General features: G+C 42.9%; 1 protein-coding gene across 1 annotated transcript in view; it reads right to left on the bottom strand.

Annotated features, from left to right (window-relative positions):
- Positions 1-16,505, bottom strand: part of LOC146854177 (aldo-keto reductase family 1 member B1-like) — a 348,624-nt gene that overhangs the window by 96,132 nt on the left and 235,987 nt on the right. The gene's annotated exons all lie outside the window — the stretch shown is intronic.

Here is a 16,505-nt window from a genome sequence, read left to right as displayed (position 1 = left end):
TCATAAAAGAGTACATTATAATACAATTTTTAAAAAAAAAGCATTAAATCAATATACAAGAACATTGAATGAGACTATAAGCATAAAATTCATTATTACTGTACAAACATCATAAAACAACAAACAAAATGGGACCTGATCGCTGTTGGGAAATGGAGAATCCTATAGGGTCGTTAACAGAACTATCCTCTAGTTATCCTGAGTCTTAATGCAAATTTCAGGAAACTGATAACAGAGCATAAGGTTAGTGGGTCACTGGCCCTTTGTAAAAAGATCAGTGCATCTTTAGCATGGATAAACCTAGATTTTTTAAAGATCTCCTTTAAAAATCTGCGTCTTGGGGTTGCATACCAGGGACATAAAAGTACAAAATGAAGGGTGTCCTGCGGAGACTTATTGTCGCAGCCGCAGGCACCCTTCTGCTCAATTGAATGGCTAAAACCAGCTGGTTCGGCTAGTAGAAAAGGTAAAAAATCGAGCCTAAAACGTGTCATTAAAAACCTGTCTTGGGCATTATACACAACACATAGATAAGGTTCAATCCCGTCATTAGTTTCAAGTCTGCTGTGGGTGATCACTGATGGTTTACCCCCTTCCACAGTAGATCTGACAAGGGATCTTTGGTCCCAATAATTTCTCTTAAGGGTCTTCTTGTCCTGTAGGGTAATCCTTGACGGGTTTAGGTACAAGTCAATACGGCCCATACTATCCAGGCTAGATTTCACGTAATTCAGCCATGGGATGTTTAGGCTTTTATCCCTCCCTAGACAATCTGTTAGGATCTGTCTGCTTAGTGCAGCTTCCGGGTTACACCAAATTATTAGCCACGCCAGGATTGGTCTGAGTTTAATCAGATCCTCTAGGTAGGGTCTTCCCAATTCTCTGTGTGCAATAAAAGCAGGTGTGCAATTAGGGACTTTTAGGATTGAGCGGAAAATTTTGTATTCTTCCCTCTGCAGTGGGTCAAGGTTTATAAAGCCCCATACTTCTGAGCCATACGTGACTCTGGAACAACACATCGAGCTATACAGGTTCATTGATTGTTCCGGAGACCAGCGCCCAACTCTCCTCCCATATCCTGCTATTGCCCCTGTTGATGCCGCCAATTTGCCACATCTTTCCTGTATCAGTGGGGCAAATTTCAGGCCCTCATCGAACAGCACACCTAGATATGAGAAAGATTGCGCCCTGTCTAGCGTGTGATTCCTGATTTTATAAGTAAAGCTGGTCCGGGGTTTGTGACCTGCTGTCATCACATACGATTTTTTTTAATTGACAGACAGGTCTAGCGCACCCATAAATTCAACAAACCCGTCAATTAAAATCTGGAGACTTTTAGGGGTGCGTGCCAAAAGGACCGCATCGTCTGCATACAGCAGCACCGGGATATTGCGTGTACCTACCCTTGGACAGTCCGTTTTTAAATTAATTAAAAATTGTTCTAAACTATTTATGTATATGGAAAATAGAAAAGGGGCCAGTATGCAACCCTGCCTGACACCACTAGTGCATTTAAAAGGATCAGTCAACCCCCCATCCATGTTATAACGCACTCTAGCGGAAGTCTCTCTGTGCAATTCCCTCAGCGTGCAAATAATACCCGGGTCAACCCCTAAATGACTCAACATTAACCAGAGCTTGTTCCTATTCACGTGGTCAAAGGCCGCAGCCAAATCCATAAATCCCAAGTAGATGGCTTCTTTACTGGCTTTTGTATATTTAGCAACCAACATGTAGAGGTTCAGGCATTGGTCGGTAGTGGACCTACCTGACCGAAAGCCATACTGAACATCCGAGATAATATTATTATCCTCAGCCCAATCGATCAGTCTGTTCAGTATGACTCTTCCTAAAATTTTAGCCGGGACGTCTATCAGGGAGATTGGACGATAACATTGGGGGTTGTCTCTGTCGCCCTTCTTAAAAATGGGTACTATAATGGCTGACGACCAGGACCTAGGCAAGCCCACCATAATAGCAGCATTTATTACTCTGGTTAAAATGGGGGCCCATAATTCTACGTTACTTAAAAACAGGTCCGGGGGGGTCCCATCAGGACCCGGGGCTTTGTTTTTTGTTAGTCCCTCTATACCCAAAACTATTTCTTCCAGTGTGAACTCTAGGAACTGTCCCTGCGTAGCCACCCACCTCTCCTCTGTACTGTCCCCCTTCCCATGGTTATACAAGCCCTCGAAATACTTTGTCCACTGTTCCGGGAGGATGTTTGTGGCAGCTGAGGGAGATGCTTTGTCCTGAAAACAAGGGGTAGTTATTATTTTCCAAAATTCCGTTAGATCCCTATTTTCAGAGGCCTCCCTCAAAGCTGCCCACGCTTCCCCCTGCAGCGCGAATTTCCTTCTTTTAAGTTCCTTCTTGTAATTTAATCTGCACATGTGGACTTTTGGTAGGTCCCTGGGTTTACTGCTGAGGGATTTTTTTAAATCCCTCAGAGCTCGTGTACAGTCCCCATCGAACCATCTCGGGAAATTTGGGATGGACTTTGCTGGAGCCTTAGTGCGCAACAATCCATCTACCAGTTTAGTTAGTTGTCCAAAAGCGTGGGTTAAACTAGCCCCCTCAACTGACAAATCTAGACATTTATCAATACATGATTTACCTTTATCCATTAAGGACCGGTAAAATCTTTCACCATCTAATTTCGCCCACCTAAGTCTTCTTCCTTGGTCTGTTATTCTCTCGGCAATGTCCTCAACTGGGGTCCACTTTCGTTTAGGCAGATAAAAAAACTCAATAACCAAGGGATTATGGTCGCTAAAGGGGCTCCACTTGATTCCCACAGTGATAATACGGTGCTTTAAGCTTCTGGGGACAAAAATATAGTCAATAAAGGAAGAGCACCCTCTGCCTTTAAAGGTTGGTGGAAGAGTGCCATCTTGCCCCAGTGGAATTAAGTCAATCGTGTGCTCCAGATCATGGGAAGAAATGAGCTTTCCTAGTTCTACACCGTTCAATGAGTGGCTAAAGTGAGGACCTTTTTCTACTGGGCAATTTGACCAATTAGCGTTAATGGGAAACAATAGGGGGCATAAATGACAGTTCATGTCACCCACTACTATTGTCAGTGGGGTCGCAGCGCCATTAACAGGTGCCAGCTCTTGACTCAATCTATGGTCTAGTTCGCCCAAAATGGAAGTTTCAATCTTCCTTGGTCATGATTGTCATTCATATTTGAGGGACGTAGTGGAGTGCAGCTGTCATTATCATTTTATTGTTAACGATAATAAAAAATGTGTCTGAATATATATTTTTGACTAAACATTGTTTATAAAAAATGTAATGTAGTTGAAAATGTATTTATATAGCACCTTTATGATGATGAGTTGAAGCACTTTTTGGCAAGTAGCACACTACTCAGGAACCCAATAAGGATGAGTGGTGAATTATTATAGGGAAATATAAGTTGTTAATTTGAGTGGTTGACATATGAGTGTGTTAGTTTGACTGAATAGGTTAAAGTAGGGATACAAAAGGGAAGAGTCCAGAAAGTGTTATTTGAGAGATCATAGTAGCAAGATGAGGTTTGGGATGAGTCAAAGAAAGGATAGAGGACAAAAGAGTCTAGAAAGGGTTATTAGGGATCATAGTAGTAATAGCAGGTTTGGTGTGAGTCAAGAATGGATAGAGGAGTGAAGAGTCTAGAAAGGGTTAATTGGGGGATCATAGTAGAAGAATGAGGTTTGGGGTGGGTTGAGGAGGGAAGAGTCAAGGAAGGGTTATTATGGAGAGCATAGTAGTAGAGTTTTGGTATGAGTTATGGATTGGAAGTAGATGATATATTGAGAGAGGTATAGGATGAGACAAAGTATAGGATGAGACATAGAGTAGTGCATTGGAGAGAGTTGATGTATTTTTCTACAGTATGAGTAAAGTAATAAATATATAGATACATAACTACATAGAAAGAGTATACATGTATAAGGAAAATAATAAAGAGATGCAAAGATGTATTGTATATAGCCCCATATGTGCATGTATTGATAGATAGTTGGAAACGCCGACTTTCAAGTGTTGCTGAACGCAATTTATCTGTGAATTTTTATACTTTTTGTATTATTATTTTGTATTTTCATTAATAGTAAAGCACTTACATATACAAGTGATATGATAATTTTCACATATTATGAGAGATAAAATAAAATAAAATAAAACGGAGAGTCCTAAGCATCTAATCAGATAACTTATATGAAAACTATGCAGTGACATACATACATGTTATATATATTAACCATATGTAATATATATCAATCAATCAGACATTTATAAAGCATAGCAAATCACCCAAGAGGGTCTCGAGGCTCTGGAGATGTTGGCTGCTGCGTAGTGGTGTAATCATTCAAACATCCGAGTCTTTAGTTCTTTCCTGAATTGTTGGTGCAACGGTGTGGTCCTGAGGTGAAGGGGAAGGTTGTTTCATGCCTAGGCTGCCATGTGCGAGAAGGAGCGTCCTCCGCTCTTGGTCCTTCGTTGCACATGGGCTTGTAAGTGTGGGTCAGCATCTTGAACTGGCATCACTTCTGAATCAGGAGCCAGTGTAGGTTCTTGAGACGGGGTGGGATGTGGTCCTACTGGGGAGGTAGAGTCTGAGCCTTGCCGCTGAGTTTTGATTTGTCTGTAGTCTCTTAAGGAGGCATGCATTGATTCCTACGTAGAGTGTGTTCGCATAATCCAGTCTACAGGTGATGAGGGATGGCATGATGGTTCTTCTGGTGTTGACTTGGAGCCTCCTGAAGATCTTGCGGAGCATTTGAATGGTGAGGAAGCAGGTGGATGAGACTGCATTGACTCGTTTCTTCATTGATAGCTTGCTATCCAGGATAATGCAGAGGTTACGGGTGTGGTCTGTTTGGGCAGGAGGCGGGCCAAGGTCCGCATGCCACCATACTTCGTTCCATGGTGAAGTGTTGTTCTCAAAGATGAGGACTTCCATCTTGTCTGTGTTGAGTTTGAGACAGTTGTGTTCCATCTTTTCTGCGATGTTCATTATAAATCTGTGGAAGTTGACTTTGGTGGTGGATGGGTCTTCGGACAGTGAGAGGATGAGCCGAGTGTCGTCAGAGTAGAAGATGATGTTGAGTCTGTGTGCTCAAACAGTGTCCTCCAGAGGGGTGGGGTCATGGAGGTGTTAAAGAGGGTGGGGCTGAGGGGCAATCCTTGGGGGGCTCTGCAGAGGATTTCCTTTGGCTCTGAGGCGAACGGTGGGAGACTGATCCTTTGGGTTCTGCCAGTGGGGTACAATGCGCTACATTTTAGGGCATCTCTCTGGATCCCGATGTGGTGGAGTCTGTTGATCAGGATGTGATTGAAGATGGTGTCAAACACAGCGGACAGGTCCAGGAGATGAGGGCTGCCTTTTGTCTGTGGTCTAGGTGGGCTCTGATGTTGTCAGTGGCTGCGATCAGGGCAGTCTAGGTGCTGTGATTGCCATCGAACTCCAGATTGAGAGGGGTCCAGGAGGTTGAGGTCTTCAAAGTGTTGGGTGAGTTACTGGTCGATTGCCTTCTCTGGGACTTTTGCTGGATAGGGGAGCAGAGAGATGGGCCTGTAGTTCTTTTGTTTGGTTGGGTCGGCCAATTGTTTTTTAAGGAGTAGCCTCACTTCAGTGTGTTTCCAGTCCTCAGGGAAGGAGGCCACGATGATGGAAGTGTTAAGGACCTTGTCACTGATTGTCTTGCTTTCAAGGTTAAAAATGTGGTCCGTGATTGCTCCTGAGTGCACTTAGTTCATGATGGAGATAGTGTTCTGCATGGTGAGGATGTTCCGGGGGTTGAGCATTATACATTTGTTTAGCAGAGCTAAAGAATATCTATTTATTTTTAAACCATAAGTAGTATATATATTTGTACAAAAAAATGCCGATATCTAAATACATACATATGACCAAACTATACATGTTTACATACACAGGCATATGCGGTACATTTGTGTTTTAGTATGCTGGTAATGTAGAAAAGAGCCAACACTTGAGTAGCCTTCTGAAGATAAGATAGTTATTTATGGAACTAATGTTTGGGGGTCATGGATTTCATAATTTGGTTGCTTGAACAGAGAAAGATATACCACCAATGTTTTTTTCTTGTATGCTGGGGTTTTGAGGTGAGGTCAACACAACAAGATGATGGACAGAGTGCTAAAACTTTTCAACCATTCACCCCCAATAACGGATCTGGGTTTTATCCATCGTTCTTTTGCTCACTATGCCACCCCAGTTTGGATTCAGCCATATGCAAATCAGTCTTGACCCTGTTCATCATGGGAACAGTCCAGCCCGAGCTGCCAAGCCAGGTCCTCCCTGGACCGAAACAAGCTTCCTGGGACCGGTTACGGGGCATTATTAAATAGGAGTCCAACATGTTTGCTTTGGTTGTGTAATGAATTGCCAATTTGTCAGTAAATCTTTGAGTAATAAGATGGGTTCTTTCTGTGCATTTGCGTTTAGAAAATTCAGTGAGATTTAGCATTTTTAGTTCTTTCTGAATAGTACCTTTTGTTTTTAGCTTATTTGCTTGTGGACTTGTACTTGTACATTTTGTTATGTTTGTGTAAGTGAAGTTTCTCTTGATTGCTATTTGTTTTGAGCCAGGTGCATTTCAACTTTGCACTTTGTTGTTTTATCTTGTTTTAGTTCTGCATCCCTCCATGGTTCTTATTCTCTTTTGTCCTGTTTTGTTGTTCTTAATGGTATTAGGATGTCAAAAGCTTCCTGGAGCCACTCATAAGGGTCTTGACTGGAATTTATTGTGCCTAGATCTGTGTTATTCAAAATTCAGTTTGATGGTTGATTGGTGGATGCATGTAAGGTGGATTTAGGTATGTTGATTTGTGGCGTTTTGTGTTGGAAAGTTTACCAGATGGTGGTCTGACCATGTCCTTTGAAAGGTAACTAGTTATGAATTAGCAAAAATGACATCTAGTATGTGTCTGGCAATGTGTGTGGGTTTGTGGATAATCTTTTGTAAGTTCAGTGTGTCTAGGCCACTGATGATAGTTCTTGGAAGGGGCATATTGGGTTTGTCAAACCATGGAGCATATTAGCAACAACTTGCGATAATTATCGCAAACCGCGCTTAGCGCAATTTTTTTTATCGCCTCCTATCGCTGGATTCTATCGCGAAGATAGCGTAGTATTACCAACGTTTATCTCCACAGCGATAAAAAATCCAGCGATAGCGGTGAATCCCATCTTTAACGTGAGATTTCCAGCGATAAAAATCCTATCGCTAAGGAAAATCTCACTAATAGGTAGGTGGGGACTTAGCCGTAGAATCCACCTCCCATTGACTATCATGGCTAAGTCAGGTTATTACCAGGTGTAAATTCCTGGTGCTAATCGCGGTTAGCACATGTTTTTTTATTGCGCAGCAGGTATTGCTAATAGGCGATAGCTGTGTTGGCGACTGCTTTCAGTCGCTACCAGTTTGGTTACACCACTTTGCATGTCATTAGCGATAAATATCGCTGACATGCAAAGCGGGCCCCAAACCGGTCGCTATCGCCTGGAAGCTGTCACTAACTGCTGTTAGCGACAGCTTGGTAATTGGGCGTTACAAAAATCGCCGCTTTATCGGCAAAAAGTGCTGATAAAGCGGCGATCTGGCCCTTGCTAATATGCCCCATACGTTTAGGTCACTAAGGAGGCATAGATTGGAATGTAATGGCATAAGGTTTGAAACTGTGTCTAGAAAGGTGTCTGGGAATGTCGCATTGCTAGGTGGTAGTCTGTAAAGAAGGTGGATGTAACAGGAGGAAGTTGGTGTAGGGTTGCATCTGGTGAGGAGGGCCTCACAACCTTGTATTGAAATGTCATCAGGTTTGGTGAGGTTTGTTGTTTCCTTGAGTATAACAGCTAGTAAACCTCCTCTTTTGCCTATGCATTTTTGAGAGTCAGTTTGATAGCCTGGAGGAACAACTTAATGCAACACTGGAGCCATGTCATCTCCCAACCATGATTCAGTTATGAAAAGTAATACAGGTTGTGTGTCAGTGAGTATGTCGTAGATGTGGTGCTTGTTATTAGACAGTGATCAAGCATTTATTAATTGTCAGTCTAGAAATTGTGTTTCGGTGGTATTTTCTAGAAGAGTGGGTGGTATAATATAACTTGTAACAGGTGTATTATTAGTGATGGTATTACCTGTATGAGGATAGCAATAGTGTTGTTTTGTCTATAGTGTAATCCTCATCCAGAATGCTTAGAAGGCATTTTGTTGGGTCTAGGTGTGAAGGTGGTGAAGATGGTGGTTGAGAGTAAGTTGGTGAGCAATATTGTTTTTGTAGAGTAGCCTTGTTGTGTAATAGAGAAGGAGAAGCGAGGTTTTGAAGGGTGGCATGTTGTTTTTAGGTCTTCCCTGAGCCAGCGCGCATGCCCTGCGAGACATTTAGTTAGGGCTTTTAAACTCCAAACACACTTGCTATCGGACTTTGCCTGCTGTCTATCTAAGAAAGACAGCACGCAAATGGCCCAAGGCGGGTGCAGGTCCTCCCTTCTGTGTCCTACGGCCTAGGGTCTGCGGGAGAGAGCAGCAGCAGCGTGTGCCATCTGTTTTTAATTATTATTGGCTGCGCGCAGTGTGCCAGATGGAGGGCAGGCTGCATTCCTGTCTCAGGTTACTTGTTTGTCTTCTCGGAAGCGACCTGCCAGAGCAGTCCCCACTGCGAGAGCTGTTTTCGGATGTTGCTGCTGCAGTGCTAATGATGCATTTCTGGGAAGCAGTCATTATGCGTCCTTCCATCAAGAGGCCGTATTATAGCATGGAGGGCCGACACCGTACATTTCCTTGTTTTTATGGCTTGTTTTAAAAGTCACAATTTAGACGTTGCGTGCTCGGGTACACGAAGCTCGCTGTGAAAGCTCTACACTTTCCCACATTGTACCAGAACATTGTGCTGATGAGACAATAGTAGACACTGTGTGCATTTAATAGAGGGCAAACCATTCTGCAGCCCGGTAGGAGATGCTAATCTGTACATCGTATAACCAAGAAAATACTAGATTTATTTTTTCAAACCCTACTTGATGAGTGCCCCGCTTCCGTATGCAGACGGGATGTGCCAACACAGTTACAATCTTAAAATGAATTCATTCTTATGACTATGATCAAATATACAATGCGTGCAGTGAAAAAGTATGCGAGCGTTAGGCCAAATCCACGGGTAACGTGCTACTTACCCACAATTCAACAAACGCTACAAGTAATTACTGTTTCTGCAGCAAACAATGAGCACATTCAGGGCAGGAATGCCTGCCTCGAATCCTTTCCATGCCCTGTGCTCTGCTAAGCCGCCATTTAACCTCACCCAAGCCTTTGTAATAAATGCGCGTATTAACAATTCGAGTTCTGCTTGGAGTGGAAAGAACTCCCCACAAGATATTTAGAAAATTATGTCTGTTGCGTCATTTTAATGTTATATTACCACTCAGTACCACATAATCACACGTCACAATTACACTCTATTCAATGCAACATAAATACACTCCAAACAATAACACTGTGCCACATAAGTAGACGCCACATAATTACACTCTACTCAATGCAACATAAATACACTCCACAAAATACCACTCAGTGCGACATAGTTACACGCCACATAATTACACTCTACTCAATGCAACATAAATACACTCCACATACCACTCAGTACCACATAATTACACACCACATATTTACTCTCTACTCAATGCAACATAAATACACTCCACATAATACCACTGAGTGCCACATAATTACACGCCACATAATTGCACTGTACTCAATGCATCATAAATACACTCCACATAAATGCACTCTATACCACATACCACCAATCAACATAAATTCACTCCACACCATGACACAATTTCACTAAGCATAATTTCACTCAACACCACAGTTCCAGACCACACAATTCAACTCCACACATTTCCAATACACACCGCATAATTACACACCAAACATCATATTTCAAATCCACAACTCTACAATCCACAACGTACCTTCAATCCACACCATGTAGTGTCACCACCTGAGCACCAAAAATCATTCACCACCACCATTTTGCATCAGCGCTCCACCTAAGCATCACATCAGTCTGCCCTTGGAATCTGGCATCTGTTGATTCTCCCCTAGTGTCCGTCCGCTGCTCGTGTTCTAATTAAATTCCCGTTTTCCAACCTCCACTTCCCCATTATTTATGTCCCGCTCCCCCATAGCAATTTTTTTTTTATAACAAACAAGCATGAGAACAGGCAGGAATACGTTGCCAGCAGTGAAAGTACAAAAAATTAGAAGACATTTTTTATGTTAAAATCTTTTTTTAATCAGGTTTTTCAGTTGTATATAATGTCGTCTTTGTTTGTATAAATGTAACAAAAATGCTCAACAGTTTTTAATATAACTTTTCAACATAATGCACAGCAGCCCCAATGCTCTACACAAGATAGCCAAAAGTTCTGGCTAAACACATAATGTCCTAAAGGCGAGACCTATTTGCTATGCCAATGATTGTTTTTGTTTGCATCTGTTTAGTGTGGAAGGGGTATGGGTTAGGGGTAGGGTGGAGATTAGGGGTCATGCTTTAAGGTTCTAAATTGTGTAATGGATGAGATGTGGGTGAATGAAAGTTGTTATGTTGGGATATTTGTGGTAGGTGTTGGTGAAGACAGAAAATGTGGTAGTAAAGAGAATTTAGAATCTGTATTACTTGTAGTCATGAGGGTGTGAGTGGGTGCTTGTTTCTATTTTGTGATGGAATGTAATATGAAATTGTGTGTGTGCGTGTGAGAGTGGGATGTGCTGCTATGTGTGCTATGTGTTGGTTTTGTGGAGTAGGGAGATGAGATATTGATGTAGTGAATTTCTGTGAAGGATCTGGATGAAAATTATTGTTGGTGAGTGGAAAAGGGGGTGGTGATGTGCATAGGTGGAGAGTGTATGTGGTGTTTGAGATGGGAGGGTTAGAGGTTATGAATGTTTGCTAGATTTGGTAGCTGATATTTGTGGCGGAGTCGAGCGTAAGGATTTTTTGATTGTATGATTTTGGTAAAAAGAGGAGGAGAGTGTTGATGATATGAGAGAGGGTTAAGAATAGGTTTGGTGTTGATGGAAAAGGTCTGTCAGAAGTAAGTAGCGGGTAAGACCTGGTGTTTTGTATGAACTGGAGTGTGCGTTTGAAGGGATTAAGCTTATGTCTAATTTGGGTTTGTGTTGTGTTGGTAATGTGTAGATTTGGTAGTGGTTTTGGATACAGTGGTGTTTTGTCTGAGAGTGAAGGTGCCGTTCTGTGGCAGTTGGGGTAGAGGAGTGTATAGATGTGGTTTGTGGGGTTTTATAGAGGTTGAAATATAGTTAGAGTTTGTATGTTGTAAATGAGCTGCATGTGTTTGCTGAGATTGTGTTTGTAAGTTGAGGATGTGGATGCCTTAAGGTAGTTGCTGGTAAATAGAAAAAGGGCAGCATTTCTGGTCCAAGGCCCTACCCCGCCAAAAGAAGAAACTGCCCTTGCCCTCTTCACCTTTAGTTTCATCGCACTGAACCATAAGGTTAAATAGCCCTAGGTCAGGTGACCTTCCTCCAATGAGAACCCTAGCCTTAACTCTTGAGCAATTAGGAGACCTGGCCCAATTAACTAATCACAGTCCTAGCCCTAGCACACAATCAAAACCCAAACCCTTAGCCCTAGGTCCAACAGAAACCCAACAGAAACCCTAGCCCTAGGAACCAATCGGGACACCAGCCCTACAGCCAAGCAGAACTCAAGCCCTAAGTCCAATAGAAACAGTAGCCCTAGGAGCCAATCAGAACCCTAGCCCTATCAGCCAGTCAGAACTGAAATCCTAAGCCCTATGTCCAATAGTAACGGTAACCTTAGGAACCAATTAGAACCCTAGCCTTATAAACCAAACAGAACGCAAACCCTAAGCATCAAGCCCAATAGAAACCCTAACCTTAGGAACCATTCAAAGCATGGATGGAACAACCAGGAAGAAACTTACATAAAGAACATGTAACCTTAAACACAATCTGGTGTACACGGGGGGCAAGGATGTGCTCCTGAAGCACTTTAAATACAGGCAGGCACAATCTGCACTTTGTAGTTCCTGTTCAACTCTGCAGGCTGAAGGCCACAAATGACTAGACCAACCCAATGGAATGTTGCACACTCTCTAGAGCGTGGCAAATACATATGTCTTGAATATTATTTGTTTAACTTTCTAATTGCAAATATACGCCACAAAATAATACAGAAAAATTGAAAATATGCCTTCACCTATGCATGGCTGCAATATGCTTACAATAAAAAAAGGTTACATTTAATAAAACATTCAGTGATGTGTGGCAGAGCTTTCAAAAAATAAAATGCATGTTAAATATATGCCAGGCCTCACTGTTTGCAAAAATTAGGGTGTTAACACATTAGAGAACTTGTGCAAGAGGCTTAGTGACTAGAAAGCAGACTAATCGTTTGGATGGGAAAGCCAACAAAATTGCTATCTATTGTCATGTTTATATTTTAGAAAACTCCAAATTTTCCTATCACTGCTCATACTAACACAATAGAGAAAGAAACCTTCTCTGATGTGTGCTGCAGTCACAGCTGCAAGGAACAGTGACCTTGAAGAGATCTTAGACATTAGCATTAGCTTACGTACATGTATACAAAAAGGCATTATCAGCACATCAAAGTTGTACGATGGGTGCTGAATAGAAGCAACCACTCCTCATTCCATAAAAAATAATTGGTAGTAAAGGTAAACAAGCATTTGCAATGCAATAGGTCTCGCACTTATGCGAGTTTGAACTCTTGGCATTGTAAATGACAATGCCTTTCATTTATGTTTTGGTATTTGAAACATAAATAAGATGTTTTATATAACGTGAACTTGACCTGAATCGGGTATCAGAGCGCTTTACATAGCACCAGTTGTGTTACATTAGGACACATACATTTTTGTTAGGCACGGGGAGATTTAGTGATTTGCCCAGAATCACAGGATGTTCAGCATCATTGCCGAGACTCAAACCCAGTTCCCCAGATTCGAGGTCGACCGCCCTAGCCGTTAGGCCAACCCCTCTCCCCCTTCACACTCACAATGGGAAAAAAATCTTAACTGTGCAGCAGTTCACTGTGTTTTATGTACATTTTATTTTTTGGCAGTTCTATATTGCAAAACCCGAAGTTCTTTACATGAGCACCAACAAGGACATATTCATTTATTTTTTGGTAGGCACTGGCGATTAAGTGATGTGCCTAGAAGCACAGGATGTTGAGGAGCCGACACTGGTTCCTCAGCTCCAAAGTTGCCAGCTCTAGCCATTATGCCACAACCTCTTGTGCAAGAACTAAAGCATTTTCAACATTATAAACAATGAAGCCACAGTTGTATGTATGCATGTAGTATTTATCTTATGCAACTGATAACGTTTGACAAAGCCAATCGTCCTGGCTTGTTCAAGGTGTAATATTACTTGTTGTATTATATATGTGGAGGCAATAACAGAAGCAGCGAAATACCAGTTGGGCGGCACCTTATACTGAGTACGTTTTTTTAGCATAAAGGTTTTAAGCCACGCCCTTAATTATATCAACCACACCCCTTTGAACCCCCCAGTTTTTTTCATCCCAGTCGCTTCTGTGGACACTGCAAACACGGGGAGAACTGCCTGTTGTTAACGTGCTGTCACTTAGCGTCCTGGCACCTTTAGAGCAAGCATTTGGAATGCAATAGGTCTCGCATTTGCAAGAGTTTGAGCTATTGGCATTGTAAATAACAATGCCTTTTATATATGTGTAGGTTTTTAAAACATAAATTAAAGGCACTGTCATTTACTTAAACTCTCGTAAATGCGAGACCTATTGCATTGCAAATGCTTGTTTCACATGCGTGCTGTGTCCCCACCAGCGATTATCATGAAGGGAGTGGTGGGGTGGGCGGGTGAGGGGGGACGATGGAATGCATCTGTTGTTTGAAACACTATCTATATTTTTTTTATCCTGCCTTAAAACCTGCTGCAGTACAAAAGGGGGTGGTGATGGACGGAGCATCAGAACCAATCAAACACTCACACCCAGTCAACAGATCTGGGTTTGATCCATCACCGTTCTTTAGCCCACTCTGCCACCCCAGTTCAGACATGGCCATATGCAAATCAGTCTGACCCTGTGCCTCATGGGTACAGTCCAGCCCGAACTGCCAAGCCATGCCTTCCCTGGACCGGAAACAAGCTTCCTAGGACCGGTTTCTGGCATTTCAGCCGTCTTCAGCCAGGCTTGCTTGAATCCAGTGGCAAAGTGAGCAAGGGACTCACGTCTGAGCATACCCTGCCAACTTATGGCGAACAAAGCGGTACAAAAGGGGGTGGTGATGGACGGAGCATCAGAACCAATCAAACACTCGCACCCAGTCAACAGATCTGGGTTTGATCCATCACCGTTCTTTAGCCCACTCTGCCACCCCAGTTCAGACATGGCCATATGCAAATCAGTCTGACCCTGTGCCTCATGGGAACAGTCCAGCCCGAACTGCCAAGCCATGCCTTCCCTGGACCGGAAACAAGCTTCCTAGGACCGGTTTCTGGCATTTCAGCCGTCTTCAGCCAGGCTTGCTTGAATCCAGTGGCAAAGTGAGCAAGGGACTCACGTCTGAGCATACCCTGCCAACTTATGGCGAACAAAGCGGTACAAAAGGGGGTGGTGATGGACGGAGCATCAGAACCAATCAAACACTCGCACCCAGTCAACAGATCTGGGTTTGATCCATCACCGTTCTTTAGCCCACTCTGCCACCCCAGTTCAGACATGGCCATATGCAAATCAGTCTGACCCTGTGCCTCATGGGAACAGTCCAGCCCGAACTGCCAAGCCATGCCTTCCCTGGACCGGAAACAAGCTTCCTAGGACCGGTTTCTGGCATTTCAGCCGTCTTCAGCCAGGCTTGCTTGAATCCAGTGGCAAAGTGAGCAAGGGACTCACGTTTGAGCATACCCTGCCAACTTATGGTGAACAAAGCGGTACAAAAGGGGGTGGTGATGGACGGAGCATCAGCACCAATCAAACACTCGCACCCAGTCAACAGATCTGGGTTTGATCCATCACCGTTCTTTAGCCCACTCTGCCACCCCAGTTCAGACGTGAGTCCCTTGCTCACTTTGCCACTGGATTCAAGCAAGCCTGGCTGAAGACGGCTGAAATGCCAGAAACCGGTCCTAGGAAGCTTGTACCGCTTTAAAACCTGCTGCAGACAAGTTGTTTTTAAGTAAGAATAAAACTGGTTAGAAACAATAAAGTGCACACATTTCATAGCATCTTTCTTTTCTAATTTCCTATACAAAAGTGCCCAGGGTTCCTTTTTTCACTATATTTAAAATGGATACATGTTTGACGTGTAGCCCTCCCTTGGACGCCTTGTGGTAGCTCCACTTCAGGAATGTATAATGTTATTAAGGTAAAGTAGAGTGAAGCAACAATTTTTTTTGTTGGAAAGGAAGATAACAAGACAGAGGGCAGGGGAGCAGCAATGTCAAAAGAGAAGAGAGATAGGGGCAAACAAACAGTGTGAAAAAGACTTGTTAGCTCCCATCTGTTTGCCAAATGATGGGGCATATTATCAAGACAGGTGATAAAATTATCGCCGCTTTAGCGGCAGAAAACTGCCGCTAAAATGGCGATAATGGGCTTGATAATAGGCTCTAAGGAATTCCAATTGAAACCCATGTTAAATGTGAAGGACATCTAACATGGGCTTCAATTGGAATTCCATAGAGCATATTATCAAGCCCATTATCGCCGTTTTAGTGGCAGTTTTCTGCCGCTAAAGCGGCGATAATTTTATCGCCTGGCTTGATAATATGCCCCATAGTTCACAACAGGTCACAGCAGGCCAAAGACAAAGGGGCTGTTATCAAAGCTCAGGGTTGGGAACCCCGATAACACAAGCATTCAAAGGGGCTGCAGTGGTAATTTAGAAACCGTATCATTGATGCTTAATTTGAAATGCAACTACCAGAGCTGCCTTATTATTACAAATTGTGGCTTAAACTACATAAAGTGTACGGCCAAACCTTCAAGGTGGTGGCAGGAAATTCATTGGTTTATTTTTCACGTCATATTAATGCTTTGCTTGCTTGCCAGTGCCACGTGTTTGATCGCTAATGGTCATTGGCACTATCGAACTTAAAAGCAGCCGCGGGCCATGCAGGTAAGAGCGGTGAGGCAGTGGGGCCGGAGTGAGGGGGGAGGAATTTTGAAGACAAGAGGGGAAATTATTTATTTATTTAATTTTCCCTCGTGGTCATCTGTCATCTCCCTCCCCCCTACCGCCCCGCTGCTCTTACCTGCACGGGCCCGTCTGCTTAAAAGACAATGTATTCCGCCTTTTAGTTAGTAGATTCTCTTGGTATTGTTAAACTAGTAAAATGTGTATAGTTAATTAAATCTGTTTGTGATAGTGAGAAATAGGCACACCACCCCAACACTACCACCCGAGATAAATGTGTTTAAGTAAGCACTGT

Source organism: Triturus cristatus, chromosome 4_1, assembly GCF_964204655.1.
Source record: "Triturus cristatus chromosome 4_1, aTriCri1.1, whole genome shotgun sequence".
NCBI classification, from domain to species: Eukaryota; Metazoa; Chordata; class Amphibia; order Caudata; family Salamandridae; genus Triturus; species Triturus cristatus.
This window is presented reverse-complemented; position numbering and strand designations above follow the sequence as displayed.